Genomic DNA, 23728 nt, shown 5'->3' on the forward strand with positions numbered 1-23728 from the left:
ACTGTGCTGTGATGTCACTCAATACCACTGACATCACTAGGTGTAAACAACATCTCTCCTTTGCTGTGTATGTGACTATGGAGCTGTTTGGTGATGTCGTCTATTATGGCCTTCATAGAAGCAACAGGAGATTGTTGCATCCATCTAGAACCCTCAGAACTACAGTGCTATGATGTCACTCACTTCCACAGGCCTTGCAGAGTGTAAACAACAACAACCCAGCTTTGTTGTGTATGTAACCATAGGGATTGTGATGTCACCTAGAACCTTCACAGCAGCGACAGCTTTATGAGGAGCATCAGCACTGCTCTGCCTGAGCAGAACCATCACCGCCATAGGTTGTCAAATAACCCGGATTTAACCCACACAGGTAAGTCCAATGGGGTGCAGGCATGTCCTCTATGCTTACAGCTTCCCGTGGGTGTTGGTTTGATACCGTTTGGGGACAGCCAAGGAGGCATCTGCAGGCAACAAAGGTAGGTGTGTGCTTGTGTGTGTGTTTCCTATGCAGATCCTAAGCCCAGTGTCACATGCAAGTAGGAGGAGTAAGAAGGGTTCCTGGCAAATCCGGGTTATGGATTGCATTTAAAAAGGCCCCGTGGGAGTGCAATGGGCCCCTGTCTTGCTGCTTAGCAATAATGGTATGGGTTTAGGTTCTGCTGTGTGTACTGGTGGTTGACTGCCCCCCAGCCCAGAGTGTGCATGGAAAATTGTCTGGCAGCCTCCCTGACAGCAAGCAGTGATAGTGCCCATGAAGGGGACCTTGTTGGGCCCGCCCCTTTCACGGTTATCGCTTCTCGGCCTTTTGGCTAAGATCAAGTGTAGTATCTGTTCTTATCAGTTTAATATCTGATACGTCCCCTATCTGGGGACCATATATTAAATGGATTTTTGAGAACGGGGGCCGATTTCGAAGCTTGCTTCCGTCGCCCTATGCATTGACCCGATATGGCAGTATCTTCGGGTACAGTGCACCACCCCCTTACAGGGTTAAAAAGAAAGATTCCTACTTTCATTGCTACCTGCTTGCTGGCTAGCCAGCTAGCCAGCCCTGTGGGCCTTGCTGCTGCTGCTGCTGCTGCAGCCAAAAAACAAAAGGTGGTGCTGCTGCTGCTTCTGCTGCTTCTGCTTGTGTCTGGCCGCTGTTGGAGCGTCCAGGCACAGGACTTCTGCTGCTGCTGACTAAATGGCCTCCTTAATTGGATCATTTGAGTAGCCAGCACACCTGTGCAGGTAGGGCATGACATGATAGGCAGCTGCCTTGATAGCGGGTGGGTGCTGAATGTTCCTAATTGACAAAATAAGATTAATGCTTATGAAGAAATATAAAATCTCATCCCTTCCCCAATATCGCGCCACACCCCTACCCCTTAATTCCCTGGTTGAACTTGATGGACATATGTCTTTTTTCGACCGTACTAACTATGTAACTATGTAACATAACATGGGGGGGTCTCCTGGCTGTTCACACAGGTGTGTCATTGCTGTACATTGACCATGCATTGCTTCTGTGGTATTGCAAAGGCAAAGACAAATGCTTCCAGCCATCCATTGCACTAATGGATTGGTCATCAGCTGGCTGTCTATGTCCCGCATCAATATAGACCAAAGTACAGAGGGTTAGGCTATGCTATAGTGCACCTACCTGATGCATCAGAAGGTGCGAGGCCCTTGCTAAATTCTGTGCACAGACTTTGAGATCTATGCTTTAGACTGTATCTAAACCTGCTCCAACATGGACTGACATTCTGGCCTACTTTCAGCCGATGCGACTTGTCTGTCGCTGAACAGTCGCTTTTTATGTATTCAGCACCTATGTATAATGTTGTAAAAATGCTCTAGAAGCTAAAGTCGCAGAAATGTCACACATATTTGGCCTGCAACTTTCTGTGCGACAAATTCAGACAGGAAAAATCAGTATAAATCCTTAGAAAATTATCCCCCAGTGTCTCCATCTGCTGGCGGTATTGAATAAGCATTGCTGCACTGATGGGGTATGCATTAGACGAAAAAAAAGAAGAAAAAGAAGAATAATACGCCCAGAAAAGAGGCGAAAAGGAGAAAAACGTAAAAAAACGTGAAAAAAAAGTAAGAGGAAGAGAAGGGAAAAAAAGGTGGAAATGGGTTTAAAAGTGATTTTGGCGGAGAAATATATATATATATATATATATATATATATATATATATATATATATACGCGCACACACACACATATATATAAACGTATTCTCCGTTGAGATATTGCAGCCGCTGCTGTGTCCAGGCCCAGGAGCCTTAGCACTGTGCTGTGATGTCACTCAATACCACTGACATCACTAGGTGTAAACAACATCTCTCCTTTGCTGTGTATGTGACTATGGAGCTGTTTGGTGATGTCGTCTATTATGGCCTTCATAGAAGCAACAGGAGATTGTTGCATCCATCTAGAACCCTCAGAACTACAGTGCTATGATGTCACTCACTTCCACAGGCCTTGCAGAGTGTAAACAACAACAACCCAGCTTTGTTGTGTATGTAACCATAGGGATTGTGATGTCACCTAGAACCTTCACAGCAGCGACAGCTTTATGAGGAGCATCAGCACTGCTCTGCCTGAGCAGAACCATCACCGCCATAGGTTGTCAAATAACCCGGATTTAACCCACACAGGTAAGTCCAATGGGGTGCAGGCATGTCCTCTATGCTTACAGCTTCCCGTGGGTGTTGGTTTGATACCGTTTGGGGACAGCCAAGGAGGCATCTGCAGGCAACAAAGGTAGGTGTGTGCTTGTGTGTGTGTTTCCTATGCAGATCCTAAGCCCAGTGTCACATGCAAGTAGGAGGAGTAAGAAGGGTTCCTGGCAAATCCGGGTTATGGATTGCATTTAAAAAGGCCCCGTGGGAGTGCAATGGGCCCCTGTCTTGCTGCTTAGCAATAATGGTATGGGTTTAGGTTCTGCTGTGTGTACTGGTGGTTGACTGCCCCCCAGCCCAGAGTGTGCATGGAAAATTGTCTGGCAGCCTCCCTGACAGCAAGCAGTGATAGTGCCCATGAAGGGGACCTTGTTGGGCCCGCCCCTTTCACGGTTATCGCTTCTCGGCCTTTTGGCTAAGATCAAGTGTAGTATCTGTTCTTATCAGTTTAATATCTGATACGTCCCCTATCTGGGGACCATATATTAAATGGATTTTTGAGAACGGGGGCCGATTTCGAAGCTTGCTTCCGTCGCCCTATGCATTGACCCGATATGGCAGTATCTTCGGGTACAGTGCACCACCCCCTTACAGGGTTAAAAAGAAAGATTCCTACTTTCATTGCTACCTGCTTGCTGGCTAGCCAGCTAGCCAGCCCTGTGGGCCTTGCTGCTGCTGCTGCTGCAGCCAAAAAACAAAAGGTGGTGCTGCTGCTGCTTCTGCTGCTTCTGCTTGTGTCTGGCCGCTGTTGGAGCGTCCAGGCACAGGACTTCTGCTGCTGCTGACTAAATGGCCTCCTTAATTGGATCATTTGAGTAGCCAGCACACCTGTGCAGGTAGGGCATGACATGATAGGCAGCTGCCTTGATAGCGGGTGGGTGCTGAATGTTCCTAATTGACAAAATAAGATTAATGCTTATGAAGAAATATAAAATCTCATCCCTTCCCCAATATCGCGCCACACCCCTACCCCTTAATTCCCTGGTTGAACTTGATGGACATATGTCTTTTTTCGACCGTACTAACTATGTAACTATGTAACATAACATGGGGGGGTCTCCTGGCTGTTCACACAGGTGTGTCATTGCTGTACATTGACCATGCATTGCTTCTGTGGTATTGCAAAGGCAAAGACAAATGCTTCCAGCCATCCATTGCACTAATGGATTGGTCATCAGCTGGCTGTCTATGTCCCGCATCAATATAGACCAAAGTACAGAGGGTTAGGCTATGCTATAGTGCACCTACCTGATGCATCAGAAGGTGCGAGGCCCTTGCTAAATTCTGTGCACAGACTTTGAGATCTATGCTTTAGACTGTATCTAAACCTGCTCCAACATGGACTGACATTCTGGCCTACTTTCAGCCGATGCGACTTGTCTGTCGCTGAACAGTCGCTTTTTATGTATTCAGCACCTATGTATAATGTTGTAAAAATGCTCTAGAAGCTAAAGTCGCAGAAATGTCACACATATTTGGCCTGCAACTTTCTGTGCGACAAATTCAGACAGGAAAAATCAGTATAAATCCTTAGAAAATTATCCCCCAGTGTCTCCATCTGCTGGCGGTATTGAATAAGCATTGCTGCACTGATGGGGTATGCATTAGACGAAAAAAAAGAAGAAAAAGAAGAATAATACGCCCAGAAAAGAGGCGAAAAGGAGAAAAACGTAAAAAAACGTGAAAAAAAAGTAAGAGGAAGAGAAGGGAAAAAAAGGTGGAAATGGGTTTAAAAGTGATTTCGGCGGAGAAATATATATATATATATATATATATATATATATATATATATATACGCGCACACACACACATATATATAAACGTATTCTCCGTTGAGATATTGCAGCCGCTGCTGTGTCCAGGCCCAGGAGCCTTAGCACTGTGCTGTGATGTCACTCAATACCACTGACATCACTAGGTGTAAACAACATCTCTCCTTTGCTGTGTATGTGACTATGGAGCTGTTTGGTGATGTCGTCTATTATGGCCTTCATAGAAGCAACAGGAGATTGTTGCATCCATCTAGAACCCTCAGAACTACAGTGCTATGATGTCACTCACTTCCACAGGCCTTGCAGAGTGTAAACAACAACAACCCAGCTTTGTTGTGTATGTAACCATAGGGATTGTGATGTCACCTAGAACCTTCACAGCAGCGACAGCTTTATGAGGAGCATCAGCACTGCTCTGCCTGAGCAGAACCATCACCGCCATAGGTTGTCAAATAACCCGGATTTAACCCACACAGGTAAGTCCAATGGGGTGCAGGCATGTCCTCTATGCTTACAGCTTCCCGTGGGTGTTGGTTTGATACCGTTTGGGGACAGCCAAGGAGGCATCTGCAGGCAACAAAGGTAGGTGTGTGCTTGTGTGTGTGTTTCCTATGCAGATCCTAAGCCCAGTGTCACATGCAAGTAGGAGGAGTAAGAAGGGTTCCTGGCAAATCCGGGTTATGGATTGCATTTAAAAAGGCCCCGTGGGAGTGCAATGGGCCCCTGTCTTGCTGCTTAGCAATAATGGTATGGGTTTAGGTTCTGCTGTGTGTACTGGTGGTTGACTGCCCCCCAGCCCAGAGTGTGCATGGAAAATTGTCTGGCAGCCTCCCTGACAGCAAGCAGTGATAGTGCCCATGAAGGGGACCTTGTTGGGCCCGCCCCTTTCACGGTTATCGCTTCTCGGCCTTTTGGCTAAGATCAAGTGTAGTATCTGTTCTTATCAGTTTAATATCTGATACGTCCCCTATCTGGGGACCATATATTAAATGGATTTTTGAGAACGGGGGCCGATTTCGAAGCTTGCTTCCGTCGCCCTATGCATTGACCCGATATGGCAGTATCTTCGGGTACAGTGCACCACCCCCTTACAGGGTTAAAAAGAAAGATTCCTACTTTCATTGCTACCTGCTTGCTGGCTAGCCAGCTAGCCAGCCCTGTGGGCCTTGCTGCTGCTGCTGCTGCTGCAGCCAAAAAACAAAAGGTGGTGCTGCTGCTGCTTCTGCTGCTTCTGCTTGTGTCTGGCCGCTGTTGGAGCGTCCAGGCACAGGACTTCTGCTGCTGCTGACTAAATGGCCTCCTTAATTGGATCATTTGAGTAGCCAGCACACCTGTGCAGGTAGGGCATGACATGATAGGCAGCTGCCTTGATAGCGGGTGGGTGCTGAATGTTCCTAATTGACAAAATAAGATTAATGCTTATGAAGAAATATAAAATCTCATCCCTTCCCCAATATCGCGCCACACCCCTACCCCTTAATTCCCTGGTTGAACTTGATGGACATATGTCTTTTTTCGACCGTACTAACTATGTAACTATGTAACATAACATGGGGGGGTCTCCTGGCTGTTCACACAGGTGTGTCATTGCTGTACATTGACCATGCATTGCTTCTGTGGTATTGCAAAGGCAAAGACAAATGCTTCCAGCCATCCATTGCACTAATGGATTGGTCATCAGCTGGCTGTCTATGTCCCGCATCAATATAGACCAAAGTACAGAGGGTTAGGCTATGCTATAGTGCACCTACCTGATGCATCAGAAGGTGCGAGGCCCTTGCTAAATTCTGTGCACAGACTTTGAGATCTATGCTTTAGACTGTATCTAAACCTGCTCCAACATGGACTGACATTCTGGCCTACTTTCAGCCGATGCGACTTGTCTGTCGCTGAACAGTCGCTTTTTATGTATTCAGCACCTATGTATAATGTTGTAAAAATGCTCTAGAAGCTAAAGTCGCAGAAATGTCACACATATTTGGCCTGCAACTTTCTGTGCGACAAATTCAGACAGGAAAAATCAGTATAAATCCTTAGAAAATTATCCCCCAGTGTCTCCATCTGCTGGCGGTATTGAATAAGCATTGCTGCACTGATGGGGTATGCATTAGACGAAAAAAAAGAAGAAAAAGAAGAATAATACGCCCAGAAAAGAGGCGAAAAGGAGAAAAACGTAAAAAAACGTGAAAAAAAAGTAAGAGGAAGAGAAGGGAAAAAAAGGTGGAAATGGGTTTAAAAGTGATTTCGGCGGAGAAATATATATATATATATATATATATATATATATATATATATATACGCGCACACACACACATATATATAAACGTATTCTCCGTTGAGATATTGCAGCCGCTGCTGTGTCCAGGCCCAGGAGCCTTAGCACTGTGCTGTGATGTCACTCAATACCACTGACATCACTAGGTGTAAACAACATCTCTCCTTTGCTGTGTATGTGACTATGGAGCTGTTTGGTGATGTCGTCTATTATGGCCTTCATAGAAGCAACAGGAGATTGTTGCATCCATCTAGAACCCTCAGAACTACAGTGCTATGATGTCACTCACTTCCACAGGCCTTGCAGAGTGTAAACAACAACAACCCAGCTTTGTTGTGTATGTAACCATAGGGATTGTGATGTCACCTAGAACCTTCACAGCAGCGACAGCTTTATGAGGAGCATCAGCACTGCTCTGCCTGAGCAGAACCATCACCGCCATAGGTTGTCAAATAACCCGGATTTAACCCACACAGGTAAGTCCAATGGGGTGCAGGCATGTCCTCTATGCTTACAGCTTCCCGTGGGTGTTGGTTTGATACCGTTTGGGGACAGCCAAGGAGGCATCTGCAGGCAACAAAGGTAGGTGTGTGCTTGTGTGTGTGTTTCCTATGCAGATCCTAAGCCCAGTGTCACATGCAAGTAGGAGGAGTAAGAAGGGTTCCTGGCAAATCCGGGTTATGGATTGCATTTAAAAAGGCCCCGTGGGAGTGCAATGGGCCCCTGTCTTGCTGCTTAGCAATAATGGTATGGGTTTAGGTTCTGCTGTGTGTACTGGTGGTTGACTGCCCCCCAGCCCAGAGTGTGCATGGAAAATTGTCTGGCAGCCTCCCTGACAGCAAGCAGTGATAGTGCCCATGAAGGGGACCTTGTTGGGCCCGCCCCTTTCACGGTTATCGCTTCTCGGCCTTTTGGCTAAGATCAAGTGTAGTATCTGTTCTTATCAGTTTAATATCTGATACGTCCCCTATCTGGGGACCATATATTAAATGGATTTTTGAGAACGGGGGCCGATTTCGAAGCTTGCTTCCGTCGCCCTATGCATTGACCCGATATGGCAGTATCTTCGGGTACAGTGCACCACCCCCTTACAGGGTTAAAAAGAAAGATTCCTACTTTCATTGCTACCTGCTTGCTGGCTAGCCAGCTAGCCAGCCCTGTGGGCCTTGCTGCTGCTGCTGCTGCTGCAGCCAAAAAACAAAAGGTGGTGCTGCTGCTGCTTCTGCTGCTTCTGCTTGTGTCTGGCCGCTGTTGGAGCGTCCAGGCACAGGACTTCTGCTGCTGCTGACTAAATGGCCTCCTTAATTGGATCATTTGAGTAGCCAGCACACCTGTGCAGGTAGGGCATGACATGATAGGCAGCTGCCTTGATAGCGGGTGGGTGCTGAATGTTCCTAATTGACAAAATAAGATTAATGCTTATGAAGAAATATAAAATCTCATCCCTTCCCCAATATCGCGCCACACCCCTACCCCTTAATTCCCTGGTTGAACTTGATGGACATATGTCTTTTTTCGACCGTACTAACTATGTAACTATGTAACATAACATGGGGGGGTCTCCTGGCTGTTCACACAGGTGTGTCATTGCTGTACATTGACCATGCATTGCTTCTGTGGTATTGCAAAGGCAAAGACAAATGCTTCCAGCCATCCATTGCACTAATGGATTGGTCATCAGCCGGCTGTCTATGTCCCGCATCAATATAGACCAAAGTACAGAGGGTTAGGCTATGCTATAGTGCACCTACCTGATGCATCAGAAGGTGCGAGGCCCTTGCTAAATTCTGTGCACTGACTTTGAGATCTATGCTTTAGACTGTATCTAAACCTGCTCCAACATGGACTGACATTCTGGCCTACTTTCAGCCGATGCGACTTGTCTGTCGCTGAACAGTCGCTTTTTATGTATTCAGCACCTATGTATAATGTTGTAAAAATGCTCTAGAAGCTAAAGTCGCAGAAATGTCACACATATTTGGCCTGCAACTTTCTGTGCGACAAATTCAGACAGGAAAAATCAGTATAAATCCTTAGAAAATTATCCCCCAGTGTCTCCATCTGCTGGCGGTATTGAATAAGCATTGCTGCACTGATGGGGTATGCATTAGACGAAAAAAAAGAAGAAAAAGAAGAATAATACGCCCAGAAAAGAGGCGAAAAGGAGAAAAACGTAAAAAAACGTGAAAAAAAAGTAAGAGGAAGAGAAGGGAAAAAAAGGTGGAAATGGGTTTAAAAGTGATTTCGGCGGAGAAATATATATATATATATATATATATATATATATATATATATATACGCGCACACACACACATATATATAAACGTATTCTCCGTTGAGATATTGCAGCCGCTGCTGTGTCCAGGCCCAGGAGCCTTAGCACTGTGCTGTGATGTCACTCAATACCACTGACATCACTAGGTGTAAACAACATCTCTCCTTTGCTGTGTATGTGACTATGGAGCTGTTTGGTGATGTCGTCTATTATGGCCTTCATAGAAGCAACAGGAGATTGTTGCATCCATCTAGAACCCTCAGAACTACAGTGCTATGATGTCACTCACTTCCACAGGCCTTGCAGAGTGTAAACAACAACAACCCAGCTTTGTTGTGTATGTAACCATAGGGATTGTGATGTCACCTAGAACCTTCACAGCAGCGACAGCTTTATGAGGAGCATCAGCACTGCTCTGCCTGAGCAGAACCATCACCGCCATAGGTTGTCAAATAACCCGGATTTAACCCACACAGGTAAGTCCAATGGGGTGCAGGCATGTCCTCTATGCTTACAGCTTCCCGTGGGTGTTGGTTTGATACCGTTTGGGGACAGCCAAGGAGGCATCTGCAGGCAACAAAGGTAGGTGTGTGCTTGTGTGTGTGTTTCCTATGCAGATCCTAAGCCCAGTGTCACATGCAAGTAGGAGGAGTAAGAAGGGTTCCTGGCAAATCCGGGTTATGGATTGCATTTAAAAAGGCCCCGTGGGAGTGCAATGGGCCCCTGTCTTGCTGCTTAGCAATAATGGTATGGGTTTAGGTTCTGCTGTGTGTACTGGTGGTTGACTGCCCCCCAGCCCAGAGTGTGCATGGAAAATTGTCTGGCAGCCTCCCTGACAGCAAGCAGTGATAGTGCCCATGAAGGGGACCTTGTTGGGCCCGCCCCTTTCACGGTTATCGCTTCTCGGCCTTTTGGCTAAGATCAAGTGTAGTATCTGTTCTTATCAGTTTAATATCTGATACGTCCCCTATCTGGGGACCATATATTAAATGGATTTTTGAGAACGGGGGCCGATTTCGAAGCTTGCTTCCGTCGCCCTATGCATTGACCCGATATGGCAGTATCTTCGGGTACAGTGCACCACCCCCTTACAGGGTTAAAAAGAAAGATTCCTACTTTCATTGCTACCTGCTTGCTGGCTAGCCAGCTAGCCAGCCCTGTGGGCCTTGCTGCTGCTGCTGCTGCTGCTGCAGCCAAAAAACAAAAGGTGGTGCTGCTGCTGCTTCTGCTGCTTCTGCTTGTGTCTGGCCGCTGTTGGAGCGTCCAGGCACAGGACTTCTGCTGCTGCTGACTAAATGGCCTCCTTAATTGGATCATTTGAGTAGCCAGCACACCTGTGCAGGTAGGGCATGACATGATAGGCAGCTGCCTTGATAGCGGGTGGGTGCTGAATGTTCCTAATTGACAAAATAAGATTAATGCTTATGAAGAAATATAAAATCTCATCCCTTCCCCAATATCGCGCCACACCCCTACCCCTTAATTCCCTGGTTGAACTTGATGGACATATGTCTTTTTTCGACCGTACTAACTATGTAACTATGTAACATAACATGGGGGGGTCTCCTGGCTGTTCACACAGGTGTGTCATTGCTGTACATTGACCATGCATTGCTTCTGTGGTATTGCAAAGGCAAAGACAAATGCTTCCAGCCATCCATTGCACTAATGGATTGGTCATCAGCTGGCTGTCTATGTCCCGCATCAATATAGACCAAAGTACAGAGGGTTAGGCTATGCTATAGTGCACCTACCTGATGCATCAGAAGGTGCGAGGCCCTTGCTAAATTCTGTGCACAGACTTTGAGATCTATGCTTTAGACTGTATCTAAACCTGCTCCAACATGGACTGACATTCTGGCCTACTTTCAGCCGATGCGACTTGTCTGTCGCTGAACAGTCGCTTTTTATGTATTCAGCACCTATGTATAATGTTGTAAAAATGCTCTAGAAGCTAAAGTCGCAGAAATGTCACACATATTTGGCCTGCAACTTTCTGTGCGACAAATTCAGACAGGAAAAATCAGTATAAATCCTTAGAAAATTATCCCCCAGTGTCTCCATCTGCTGGCGGTATTGAATAAGCATTGCTGCACTGATGGGGTATGCATTAGACGAAAAAAAAGAAGAAAAAGAAGAATAATACGCCCAGAAAAGAGGCGAAAAGGAGAAAAACGTAAAAAAACGTGAAAAAAAAGTAAGAGGAAGAGAAGGGAAAAAAAGGTGGAAATGGGTTTAAAAGTGATTTCGGCGGAGAATATATATATATATATATATATATATATATATATATATATATATACGCGCACACACACACATATATATAAACGTATTCTCCGTTGAGATATTGCAGCCGCTGCTGTGTCCAGGCCCAGGAGCCTTAGCACTGTGCTGTGATGTCACTCAATACCACTGACATCACTAGGTGTAAACAACATCTCTCCTTTGCTGTGTATGTGACTATGGAGCTGTTTGGTGATGTCGTCTATTATGGCCTTCATAGAAGCAACAGGAGATTGTTGCATCCATCTAGAACCCTCAGAACTACAGTGCTATGATGTCACTCACTTCCACAGGCCTTGCAGAGTGTAAACAACAACAACCCAGCTTTGTTGTGTATGTAACCATAGGGATTGTGATGTCACCTAGAACCTTCACAGCAGCGACAGCTTTATGAGGAGCATCAGCACTGCTCTGCCTGAGCAGAACCATCACCGCCATAGGTTGTCAAATAACCCGGATTTAACCCACACAGGTAAGTCCAATGGGGTGCAGGCATGTCCTCTATGCTTACAGCTTCCCGTGGGTGTTGGTTTGATACCGTTTGGGGACAGCCAAGGAGGCATCTGCAGGCAACAAAGGTAGGTGTGTGCTTGTGTGTGTGTTTCCTATGCAGATCCTAAGCCCAGTGTCACATGCAAGTAGGAGGAGTAAGAAGGGTTCCTGGCAAATCCGGGTTATGGATTGCATTTAAAAAGGCCCCGTGGGAGTGCAATGGGCCCCTGTCTTGCTGCTTAGCAATAATGGTATGGGTTTAGGTTCTGCTGTGTGTACTGGTGGTTGACTGCCCCCCAGCCCAGAGTGTGCATGGAAAATTGTCTGGCAGCCTCCCTGACAGCAAGCAGTGATAGTGCCCATGAAGGGGACCTTGTTGGGCCCGCCCCTTTCACGGTTATCGCTTCTCGGCCTTTTGGCTAAGATCAAGTGTAGTATCTGTTCTTATCAGTTTAATATCTGATACGTCCCCTATCTGGGGACCATATATTAAATGGATTTTTGAGAACGGGGGCCGATTTCGAAGCTTGCTTCCGTCGCCCTATGCATTGACCCGATATGGCAGTATCTTCGGGTACAGTGCACCACCCCCTTACAGGGTTAAAAAGAAAGATTCCTACTTTCATTGCTACCTGCTTGCTGGCTAGCCAGCTAGCCAGCCCTGTGGGCCTTGCTGCTGCTGCTGCTGCTGCTGCTGCTGCTGCAGCCAAAAAACAAAAGGTGGTGCTGCTGCTGCTTCTGCTGCTTCTGCTTGTGTCTGGCCGCTGTTGGAGCGTCCAGGCACAGGACTTCTGCTGCTGCTGACTAAATGGCCTCCTTAATTGGATCATTTGAGTAGCCAGCACACCTGTGCAGGTAGGGCATGACATGATAGGCAGCTGCCTTGATAGCGGGTGGGTGCTGAATGTTCCTAATTGACAAAATAAGATTAATGCTTATGAAGAAATATAAAATCTCATCCCTTCCCCAATATCGCGCCACACCCCTACCCCTTAATTCCCTGGTTGAACTTGATGGACATATGTCTTTTTTCGACCGTACTAACTATGTAACTATGTAACATAACATGGGGGGGTCTCCTGGCTGTTCACACAGGTGTGTCATTGCTGTACATTGACCATGCATTGCTTCTGTGGTATTGCAAAGGCAAAGACAAATGCTTCCAGCCATCCATTGCACTAATGGATTGGTCATCAGCTGGCTGTCTATGTCCCGCATCAATATAGACCAAAGTACAGAGGGTTAGGCTATGCTATAGTGCACCTACCTGATGCATCAGAAGGTGCGAGGCCCTTGCTAAATTCTGTGCACAGACTTTGAGATCTATGCTTTAGACTGTATCTAAACCTGCTCCAACATGGACTGACATTCTGGCCTACTTTCAGCCGATGCGACTTGTCTGTCGCTGAACAGTCGCTTTTTATGTATTCAGCACCTATGTATAATGTTGTAAAAATGCTCTAGAAGCTAAAGTCGCAGAAATGTCACACATATTTGGCCTGCAACTTTCTGTGCGACAAATTCAGACAGGAAAAATCAGTATAAATCCTTAGAAAATTATCCCCCAGTGTCTCCATCTGCTGGCGGTATTGAATAAGCATTGCTGCACTGATGGGGTATGCATTAGACGAAAAAAAAGAAGAAAAAGAAGAATAATACGCCCAGAAAAGAGGCGAAAAGGAGAAAAACGTAAAAAAACGTGAAAAAAAAGTAAGAGGAAGAGAAGGGAAAAAAAGGTGGAAATGGGTTTAAAAGTGATTTCGGCGGAGAAATATATATATATATATATATATATATATATATATATATATATACGCGCACACACACACATATATATAAACGTATTCTCCGTTGAGATATTGCAGCCGCTGCTGTGTCCAGGCCCAGGAGCCTTAGCACTGTGCTGTGATGTCACTCAATACCACTGACATCACTAGGTGTAAACAACATCTCTCCTTTGCTGTGTATGTGACTATGGAGCTGTTTGGTGATGTCGTCTATTATGGCCTTCATAGAAGCAACAGGAGATTGTTGCATCCATCTAGAACCCTCAGAACTACAGTGCTATGATGTCACTCACTTCCACAGGCCTTGCAGAGTGTAAACAACAACAACCCAGCTTTGTTGTGTATGTAACCATAGGGATTGTGATGTCACCTAGAACCTTCACAGCAGCGACAGCTTTATGAGGAGCATCAGCACTGCTCTGCCTGAGCAGAACCATCACCGCCATAGGTTGTCAAATAACCCGGATTTAACCCACACAGGTAAGTCCAATGGGGTGCAGGCATGTCCTCTATGCTTACAGCTTCCCGTGGGTGTTGGTTTGATACCGTTTGGGGACAGCCAAGGAGGCATCTGCAGGCAACAAAGGTAGGTGTGTGCTTGTGTGTGTGTTTCCTATGCAGATCCTAAGCCCAGTGTCACATGCAAGTAGGAGGAGTAAGAAGGGTTCCTGGCAAATCCGGGTTATGGATTGCATTTAAAAAGGCCCCGTGGGAGTGCAATGGGCCCCTGTCTTGCTGCTTAGCAATAATGGTATGGGTTTAGGTTCTGCTGTGTGTACTGGTGGTTGACTGCCCCCCAGCCCAGAGTGTGCATGGAAAATTGTCTGGCAGCCTCCCTGACAGCAAGCAGTGATAGTGCCCATGAAGGGGACCTTGTTGGGCCCGCCCCTTTCACGGTTATCGCTTCTCGGCCTTTTGGCTAAGATCAAGTGTAGTATCTGTTCTTATCAGTTTAATATCTGATACGTCCCCTATCTGGGGACCATATATTAAATGGATTTTTGAGAACGGGGGCCAATTTCGAAGCTTGCTTCCGTCGCCCTATGCATTGACCCGATATGGCAGTATCTTCGGGTACAGTGCACCACCCCCTTACAGGGTTAAAAAGAAAGATTCCTACTTTCATTGCTACCTGCTTGCTGGCTAGCCAGCTAGCCAGCCCTGTGGGCCTTGCTGCTGCTGCTGCTGCTGCAGCCAAAAAACAAAAGGTGGTGCTGCTGCTGCTTCTGCTGCTTCTGCTTGTGTCTGGCCGCTGTTGGAGCGTCCAGGCACAGGACTTCTGCTGCTGCTGACTAAATGGCCTCCTTAATTGGATCATTTGAGTAGCCAGCACACCTGTGCAGGTAGGGCATGACATGATAGGCAGCTGCCTTGATAGCGGGTGGGTGCTGAATGTTCCTAATTGACAAAATAAGATTAATGCTTATGAAGAAATATAAAATCTCATCCCTTCCCCAATATCGCGCCACACCCCTACCCCTTAATTCCCTGGTTGAACTTGATGGACATATGTCTTTTTTCGACCGTACTAACTATGTAACTATGTAACATAACATGGGGGGGTCTCCTGGCTGTTCACACAGGTGTGTCATTGCTGTACATTGACCATGCATTGCTTCTGTGGTATTGCAAAGGCAAAGACAAATGCTTCCAGCCATCCATTGCACTAATGGATTGGTCATCAGCTGGCTGTCTATGTCCCGCATCAATATAGACCAAAGTACAGAGGGTTAGGCTATGCTATAGTGCACCTACCTGATGCATCAGAAGGTGCGAGGCCCTTGCTAAATTCTGTGCACAGACTTTGAGATCTATGCTTTAGACTGTATCTAAACCTGCTCCAACATGGACTGACATTCTGGCCTACTTTCAGCCGATGCGACTTGTCTGTCGCTGAACAGTCGCTTTTTATGTATTCAGCACCTATGTATAATGTTGTAAAAATGCTCTAGAAGCTAAAGTCGCAGAAATGTCACACATATTTGGCCTGCAACTTTCTGTGCGACAAATTCAGACAGGAAAAATCAGTATAAATCCTTAGAAAATTATCCCCCAGTGTCTCCATCTGCTGGCGGTATTGAATAAGCATTGCTGCACTGATGGGGTATGCATTAGACGAAAAAAAAGAAGAAAAAGAAGAATAATACGCCCAGAAAAGAGGCGAAAAGGAGAAAAACGTAAAAAAACGTGAAAAAAAAGTAAGAGGAAGAGAAGGGAAAAAAAGGTGGAAATGGGTTTAAAAGTGATTTCGGCGGAGAAATATATATATATATATATATATATATATATATATATATACGCGCACACACACACATATATATAAACGTATTCTCCGTTGAGATATTGCAGCCGCTGCTGTGTCCAGGCCCAGGAGCCTTAGCACTGTGCTGTGATGTCACTCAATACCACTGACATCACTAGGTGTAAACAACATCTCTCCTTTGCTGTGTATGTGACTATGGAGCTGTTTGGTGATGTCGTCTATTATGGCCTTCATAGAAGCAACAGGAGATTGTTGCATCCATCTAGAACCCTCAGAACTACAGTGCTATGATGTCACTCACTTCCACAGGCCTTGCAGAGTGTAAACAACAACAACCCAGCTTTGTTGTGTATGTAACCATAGGGATTGTGATGTCACCTAGAACCTTCACAGCAGCGACAGCTTTATGAGGAGCATCAGCACTGCTCTGCCTGAGCAGAACCATCACCGCCATAGGTTGTCAAATAACCCGGATTTAACCCACACAGGTAAGTCCAATGGGGTGCAGGCATGTCCTCTATGCTTACAGCTTCCCGTGGGTGTTGGTTTGATACCGTTTGGGGACAGCCAAGGAGGCATCTGCAGGCAACAAAGGTAGGTGTGTGCTTGTGTGTGTGTTTCCTATGCAGATCCTAAGCCCAGTGTCACATGCAAGTAGGAGGAGTAAGAAGGGTTCCTGGCAAATCCGGGTTATGGATTGCATTTAAAAAGGCCCCGTGGGAGTGCAATGGGCCCCTGTCTTGCTGCTTAGCAATAATGGTATGGGTTTAGGTTCTGCTGTGTGTACTGGTGGTTGACTGCCCCCCAGCCCAGAGTGTGCATGGAAAATTGTCTGGCAGCCTCCCTGACAGCAAGCAGTGATAGTGCCCATGAAGGGGACCTTGTTGGGCCCGCCCCTTTCACGGTTATCGCTTCTCGGCCTTTTGGCTAAGATCAAGTGTAGTATCTGCTCACTTGGTCTGGTCGGAAGGTGTCTGTGGTACCCCGCTTCTCGGCCTTGGGGGATTGTCTCTCCTTACAGAGGGACTTCACCCCCTTGCTGCTATTGGGGAGCGGGCTTAGTCCACGGACAACGGGTTGCGATCCCCCTGTCTCTGGGACCTTGTGTCTCAGAAGGCATTTTTGGTACGTTGAGCGTTACCTGTAGCTTCGGAAGCACCTAGGGTACCCCCGACCTCTGCCTTGGGTAAGGGTTCCGCTTTTATAGCGGGATTCCGAGCCCCTGCTGCTATTGGGGAAGGGGCTTAGTCCCTGGGTGTGGAAGATGCCGTTCTCCTGGGCTTTCCCCTCTGGGGAAATGTCGATGCGAAATACCATCCGCATAGAGGTGTCGGAGAGCCATCGTCAGTTGAAGAACCTCCGCTTCATTGCGGAGGTGATTCTTCTTGACTACTTCCGCCTCAATAGGGAGGACATCCTGTGTCTAAATGACCAGGAAAGCCGTGGCCTGTATACCGTCACCTTCACGGCCACGGCGTGTTGCGATAACATCTATGCAACCTTGTCTGGTGCGGACCAGAGGGACGATCGACTCGACGGTCTTTCGTTCCAGTTCCTCTATGGTGAGGAACATATACCGTTGGTGGTGGCTATGCACAGCCCTCATGTGACCACGGAGGATATAGCCACTTTTCTTCGGCGATACTGCGAAGAGGTGCGATTCGCAAACAAAATCTTGAACTCCGTGCGGTTCTGGAACGGCAAGAGGAAGTTCTGGGTCAAGCTCCGTAAGGATCCCGGTGGTATTGGGGGTCTTTGCCATCCGCCCCCAAATTTTGCCATCGGGAGAGTTCGGGGCTTCCTGTTCTATCCTCAAATGCCTATGTATTGCCGAAATTGCTTGAGGTTTGGCCACACCCAGGAGACCTGCGGCGCGGAGCGTGTGATTCGCTGCAATAGGTGTGGCCAAGAAGGTCACATAGCCTCAAGATGTAGCCATACGATAAGGTGCAACCTCTGCGGAGAGGAAAATCACGATTTTAATTCCTGTCCCCATAAAGCAAAAACTACGATGGGTGGGTCAAGGCTGGGCCCACCCAAAGAGGGGACAGGACAAAAGACGTCCTTTTTTAAGATGCCCAAACCCCAGATGGCAGGTACTGATGGGTCCAGGCCCAAGACCTCTGGTGCTCCATCGGGGGGCCCACCGGTGGTAGTGCTAGGGGGAGGCCATGGGGATTCCACGAAGCCCGGGCGGGTAATCGAGTTTACTGCCCGGGAAATTGAAAGACGTCGATCGACTTCCTACCTGGCTCAAGAGCCCGCCGAAACTTCTGAAGGGGGCTCACCTGTGGCGGGTGGCAGCCGACGGGCCTCGGTGGGGGCAAAGGTGGACCCAAAATTGCAGCATAAGCCAGGTACTGGCTTGGCCCAGGGTCGCCCTGCTCCGGACGAAGAGGCCCCGGTGAAAGCCCGCCGGAAGGGGAGCCAGGTGGCCAGGTCTGAGCCCGGTCCTGTTACTCCGCCTATACAGGACAGGGCCAAGAAGACAAGTGGCGCCAAACCAGGGTTTGCTGCCCCGCCAGCAGTGGACCCGGTGGGTAAAACTGGCCATCGTCGATCGATGGGGAAGTTGGAGCAACAGTCCTCAGCAACGCTTGCTGGGGAACAAGCGATGAAAACTTCCCAAGGTAGCGGCAAAGGTTCCGGAAAAGAGGCCTCACAGGCCCCTGTGCAGCAGTTCCAGTCGTCAAATGATGAAAGAAGACGCAGATCCATCAGCCGGGGGCCAGAGATTACATCGAGTGAGAGCAACACAGAGGATATGGACAGCAGTGTGACATTTAAAAGACAAAGAGAAGAAGAAGAGGAAGACATTCAAAGGAAAGCGGCGTGCCGTAGTTCGGACGAGAGCGAGCTCAGGGTCGGGGCATCATCGATCTCAAGCTCCGACCCTCAGAACATCAAGGAGCTGATGACCCCGCAGGCGGGGGATGACGGTACGCAGCTTATTATTGACTTTGATTCTCCAAGCACTGACTCTCCATAAACTATGCCTATCCCTGTAAAAATTGCCTCACTCAATGTGAGGTCCTTAAAGAGCCCTGATCGCAGGGCTGCTTTATTTTCTTATCTAGAGACATGTGACTTTGACCTTTGCCTGCTACAAGAATGTGGAATCCCTAGTAAAATGGACTATAAAGACTTAAAAGAAGACTGGAAGCTGGGCCCATCCATATGGTCCGGTGCAAATGACTGTCGTTCTGTGGGTGTTGGGCTGCTCTGCCGAGGCCAGTCCTTTTCTATTCATACAGTAACTGAGATTGTGCCTGGCAGAGCTCTTTTAATTCATCTATATTTTAATGGACTTTTAATTCGTGTTTTAAATGTGTATGCCCCTCCTGATAAACAGGATCGGGCAGAACTATTTGAAATTTTACCACTGTTTTGTGTTGGGTCTTCTCCCCTGCTGGTGGGAGGTGATTTTAACTGCATACGTGATGGGGAACACCGGCAGGGTGGGGATATTAATCGTAAAGACCGCACTTCTTACCTGCTTAAAAATTTTATTGATGATTTTAATTTGAAAGATTGCTGGAAGGATCTCTTGCCGGAGGACCCGGGCGCCACATGGTCCAATGGAAGAGTGAGCTCCAGAATCGATTTTATTTTTTCCTCTAGAGCTTTTAAACCCCTGAAATGCACGCTCGAGCAGAATATCTTCTCTGATCATAAGCTCCTCTTGGTGGGCCTGGAGCTAGAGGGGGAGCAAAAAGCAAAAAGGGGCCTCTGGAGATTAAACACCACACTCCTAGAGGACCCTGAGATAAAAGAGGAGTTTGTGCGGACGTACCAGTGCTGGCAATCACAAAGAAAACCCCACGAGCCTATGCTGCACTGGTGGGAGGGCACCAAATCTAAAATCAGATTTTTTTTTATCAAAGCAGGTAAGAAGAAGGCAAAAATGGAAAAACAGTGGTTTTATGTTCTTAACATGCGTTTAAATGTACTTTTTAAATTGAAAGAAGCTGGTATGGATGTAGAAAATGATATTTTAAACCTTAAAACTGAAATAAAACATGCCATAGAAAAGAAAGGGAAACAAATCATTTTTAACTCACATGTGCAGCACCTGGAGGAGGGCGAGAAATGTTCCCGTTTCTTTTTTAAAAAAGTGATGAATAGGAGGGATATCATCCAAAACCTTGAGGGTGAATCCACTCCAAAAGGCATGTTAGATGTAGTTTTTAACTTCTACCAGCTTCTTTTTAATAAGAAAGATCTTAATCCATCCTTTTTAGAACATGTTCTTAATTCCCTTGATTTTAAGCTAGATGTTTTAGACCAGGAGGTTTTATCCCGTGATCTTAACTTAGTTGAACTTTTATTTGTTTTTAAAAGTTTTTCTAGTGGGAAGGCCCCTGGGGAAGATGGTTTACCCATCGAATTTTATTTAGCTTTTTGGGATATTTTAAAGGATGATATGGTTTTATTGTATAAAGAAACTTTTATTGTTAATGAACTTCCCCCTTCCTGGAGGAGGGGGATTGTATCATTACTTTTTAAAAAAGGTGAAAAGGATATGCTAAAAAATTGGCGCCCCATCACACTTTTTAATGTCGATTATAAAGTTTTAGCCAAGTTATTAGCTGTCCGTTTTAAACCTTTTATTCATAAATTAATTCACCCAAATCAGGTTTGTGGGGTACCTGGAAGGTCTATAGCTGAATCCCTAAATATTTTAAGAGATGTTTTATGGTATTTTAAGGATAGAAATCAAACTGTAGCAATTTTATCCTTAGACTTTGAAAAAGCCTTTGATAGGGTCTCCCATGAATACCTGTTGTTAGTTCTTAAAAAGATGGCAGTGCCTGAAACGATTTTAAGCCGAATCATGCTTTTATACCGATCCTGTTTTAGTCAAGTCTCTGTTAATGGCTTTTTAACCAGCGGTGTTCCTCTTTTATCAGGTGTCAAACAGGGCTGCCCCCTGTCCCCACTCCTTTTTATTTGCGCAATCGAACCACTGATGGCCCTCCTCAGAAAAGACTGGGTAGTAAGAGGCGTACCGATACCTGGTGGAGGAGGGACCCATCTAAAGGTGTTGGGGTACATGGATGATGTCACCATACTGTGCCCGGACTCTCCATCCATGAGGGGGGCATTGAGGAACACCAGCTATTTCTGCGAGGTCTCTGGTTTTAAGCTAAACACAGATAAATGTGACTGTTTTTATATTGGCTCCTGGGATTCATCCATCACCCCAGGAGTCACAATGCAACAGGATCAAATTAAAGTTTTAGGTATTGTTTTTAACCAGGTCAATGATGGGAGCCCTAACTGGGATTCAGCTATAGCTAAGATGGAGAAGAAGATTTTAATGTGGAATCTTAGAAACCTTACCATGGAGGGGAAGATTTTAATAATAAAGATGGTTTTACTCCCTATTATGCTATACATTGCCATGGTATTTCCTCCATCTATTTTATACATTAAAAAAGTAACTAGAATTGTTTTTACCTTTTTATGGGGTTCAAAAATGGAGAAATTAAAGCGTGATTTTATGTACAAAAGTAAAGATAATGGCGGGAAAGATGTTCCTAACCTTTTTACTTTCTTTTACATAAAGTATTTCTGTTTCTGTTTTAAAATTATTAAATCCGATGGCATTTTTAGCTGCTTTTTAAGGTACGCTGCGGGCATGGTTTTTAAAAGATGGTTGCGCATCCCTCTGAACGCTCCGGTGCTTCTGTGTCCCCCAAAACATTATGTGGTGTTGGAAAAGACAGTCAGGCTCCTAGGTCTCCAAGATTTGGAGCCTGACATACTGGGGGACCAGAGAAAGGTATCAAAGGTCCTCAGGCGGAGTGAGGTTACCCTGGCAGTGTCCAATTTCACACAGGCAAGATCCAAAAAGGTATGGCGGAACGTGTACGGGAAGTTTCTGGCGAATGTACACAGGGATCTTGCCTGGGCAATCGTCCACCAGTGCCTCCCTACTCGTGAGTTCCAGCACAGGCGAGGACTGGTGGCGAGAGCCAAGTGCCCGAGAGATGGCTGCGGAGTGGACGAAACGGTGCTGCACATATTTTGGAACTGCCCTTTTGCACGGGAGCTTTGGAGGAAGGTAGGCCCACTTTTGAAGTGGGCCTGCGGCCTAAAAGATTTTAATCACGAATGTGTCTTTTACGGTCTTTTTAACTGCCCCAATTTTAAACAGCAGATGATCTGCTGGATGATTATTAATTGTTTTAAAAATGCCATCTGGAAAGTTAGGAACATCTTACTTTTTAAACATGATTTTATTGATGTTAAAAACTGTATAAAGCTGGCCCTGAGTGAGATGTACATCTATTACCTAAGAGACAAGAAACAGTTGGGGGCCAGCGAGGCAGCATCCATGTGGTGTCTGCCTCTATGGAACGAAATAACAGTATAATCAGTTTTTATGATATTTGTATAATGTTTTATCCTGCCATTTTTATTTTTTCTCCTTTTATTACTGGTTTTATTATTTGTATTTTAAAACTTTTGTGAACCTTTTATTATTTTGCATTTTAAATTTTGTATGGTTTCTTAATTATTCAATTAAATTTTGTTGAAACCTTATCTGTTCTTATCAGTTTAATATCTGATACGTCCCCTATCTGGGGACCATATATTAAATGGATTTTTGAGAACGGGGGCCGATTTCGAAGCTTGCTTCCGTCGCCCTATGCATTGACCCGATATGGCAGTATCTTCGGGTACAGTGCACCACCCCCTTACAGGGTTAAAAAGAAAGATTCCTACTTTCATTGCTACCTGCTTGCTGGCTAGCCAGCTAGCCAGCCCTGTGGGCCTTGCTGCTGCTGCTGCTGCTGCAGCCAAAAAACAAAAGGTGGTGCTGCTGCTGCTTCTGCTGCTTCTGCTTGTGTCTGGCCGCTGTTGGAGCGTCCAGGCACAGGACTTCTGCTGCTGCTGACTAAATGGCCTCCTTAATTGGATCATTTGAGTAGCCAGCACACCTGTGCAGGTAGGGCATGACATGATAGGCAGCTGCCTTGATAGCGGGTGGGTGCTGAATGTTCCTAATTGACAAAATAAGATTAATGCTTATGAAGAAATATAAAATCTCATCCCTTCCCCAATATCGCGCCACACCCCTACCCCTTAATTCCCTGGTTGAACTTGATGGACATATGTCTTTTTTCGACCGTACTAACTATGTAACTATGTAACATAACATGGGGGGGTCTCCTGGCTGTTCACACAGGTGTGTCATTGCTGTACATTGACCATGCATTGCTTCTGTGGTATTGCAAAGGCAAAGACAAATGCTTCCAGCCATCCATTGCACTAATGGATTGGTCATCAGCTGGCTGTCTATGTCCCGCATCAATATAGACCAAAGTACAGAGGGTTAGGCTATGCTATAGTGCACCTACCTGATGCATCAGAAGGTGCGAGGCCCTTGCTAAATTCTGTGCACAGACTTTGAGATCTATGCTTTAGACTGTATCTAAACCTGCTCCAACATGGACTGACATTCTGGCCTACTTTCAGCCGATGCGACTTGTCTGTCGCTGAACAGTCGCTTTTTATGTATTCAGCACCTATGTATAATGTTGTAAAAATGCTCTAGAAGCTAAAGTCGCAGAAATGTCACACATATTTGGCCTGCAACTTTCTGTGCGACAAATTCAGACAGGAAAAATCAGTATAAATCCTTAGAAAATTATCCCCCAGTGTCTCCATCTGCTGGCGGTATTGAATAAGCATTGCTGCACTGATGGGGTATGCATTAGACGAAAAAAAAGAAGAAAAAGAAGAATAATACGCCCAGAAAAGAGGCGAAAAGGAGAAAAACGTAAAAAAACGTGGAAAAAAAGTAAGAGGAAGAGAAGGGAAAAAAAGGTGGAAATGGGTTTAAAAGTGATTTCGGCGGAGAAATATATATATATATATATATATATATATATATATATA

The 23728-nt window shown here is 46.0% G+C and overlaps 8 non-coding genes and 1 pseudogene across 8 annotated transcripts; all 9 read left to right on the forward strand.

Annotated features, from left to right (window-relative positions):
- Positions 1–789: 789 nt before the first annotated feature.
- LOC130332428 (U2 spliceosomal RNA) lies at positions 790–980 on the forward strand. The gene has a single exon (XR_008875121.1). It is a non-coding gene; the product is annotated as a U2 spliceosomal RNA (small nuclear RNA).
- A 2088-nt stretch (positions 981–3068) lies between these two features.
- Positions 3069–3259, forward strand: LOC130332429 (U2 spliceosomal RNA). The gene has a single exon (XR_008875122.1). It is a non-coding gene; the product is annotated as a U2 spliceosomal RNA (small nuclear RNA).
- Positions 3260–5340: 2081 nt separating this feature from the next.
- LOC130332430 (U2 spliceosomal RNA) lies at positions 5341–5531 on the forward strand. The gene has a single exon (XR_008875123.1). It is a non-coding gene; the product is annotated as a U2 spliceosomal RNA (small nuclear RNA).
- A 2084-nt stretch (positions 5532–7615) lies between these two features.
- Positions 7616–7806, forward strand: LOC130332431 (U2 spliceosomal RNA). Its single transcript, XR_008875124.1, has one exon. It is a non-coding gene; the product is annotated as a U2 spliceosomal RNA (small nuclear RNA).
- A 2084-nt stretch (positions 7807–9890) lies between these two features.
- On the forward strand, positions 9891–10081 carry LOC130332432 (U2 spliceosomal RNA). The gene has a single exon (XR_008875125.1). It is a non-coding gene; the product is annotated as a U2 spliceosomal RNA (small nuclear RNA).
- A 2088-nt stretch (positions 10082–12169) lies between these two features.
- On the forward strand, positions 12170–12360 carry LOC130332433 (U2 spliceosomal RNA). Its single transcript, XR_008875126.1, has one exon. It is a non-coding gene; the product is annotated as a U2 spliceosomal RNA (small nuclear RNA).
- A 2096-nt stretch (positions 12361–14456) lies between these two features.
- Positions 14457–14647, forward strand: LOC130332410 (U2 spliceosomal RNA). Its single transcript, XR_008875105.1, has one exon. It is a non-coding gene; the product is annotated as a U2 spliceosomal RNA (small nuclear RNA).
- Positions 14648–16727: 2080 nt separating this feature from the next.
- LOC130332405 (U2 spliceosomal RNA) lies at positions 16728–16945 on the forward strand (annotated as a pseudogene).
- A 5391-nt stretch (positions 16946–22336) lies between these two features.
- LOC130332399 (U2 spliceosomal RNA) lies at positions 22337–22522 on the forward strand. Its single transcript, XR_008875098.1, has one exon. It is a non-coding gene; the product is annotated as a U2 spliceosomal RNA (small nuclear RNA).
- The last annotated feature ends 1206 nt before the right edge of the window (positions 22523–23728 follow it).

The sequence above is a fragment of the Hyla sarda genome, unplaced genomic scaffold, assembly GCF_029499605.1.
Source record: "Hyla sarda isolate aHylSar1 unplaced genomic scaffold, aHylSar1.hap1 scaffold_376, whole genome shotgun sequence".
Classification (NCBI taxonomy): Eukaryota; Metazoa; Chordata; class Amphibia; order Anura; family Hylidae; genus Hyla; species Hyla sarda.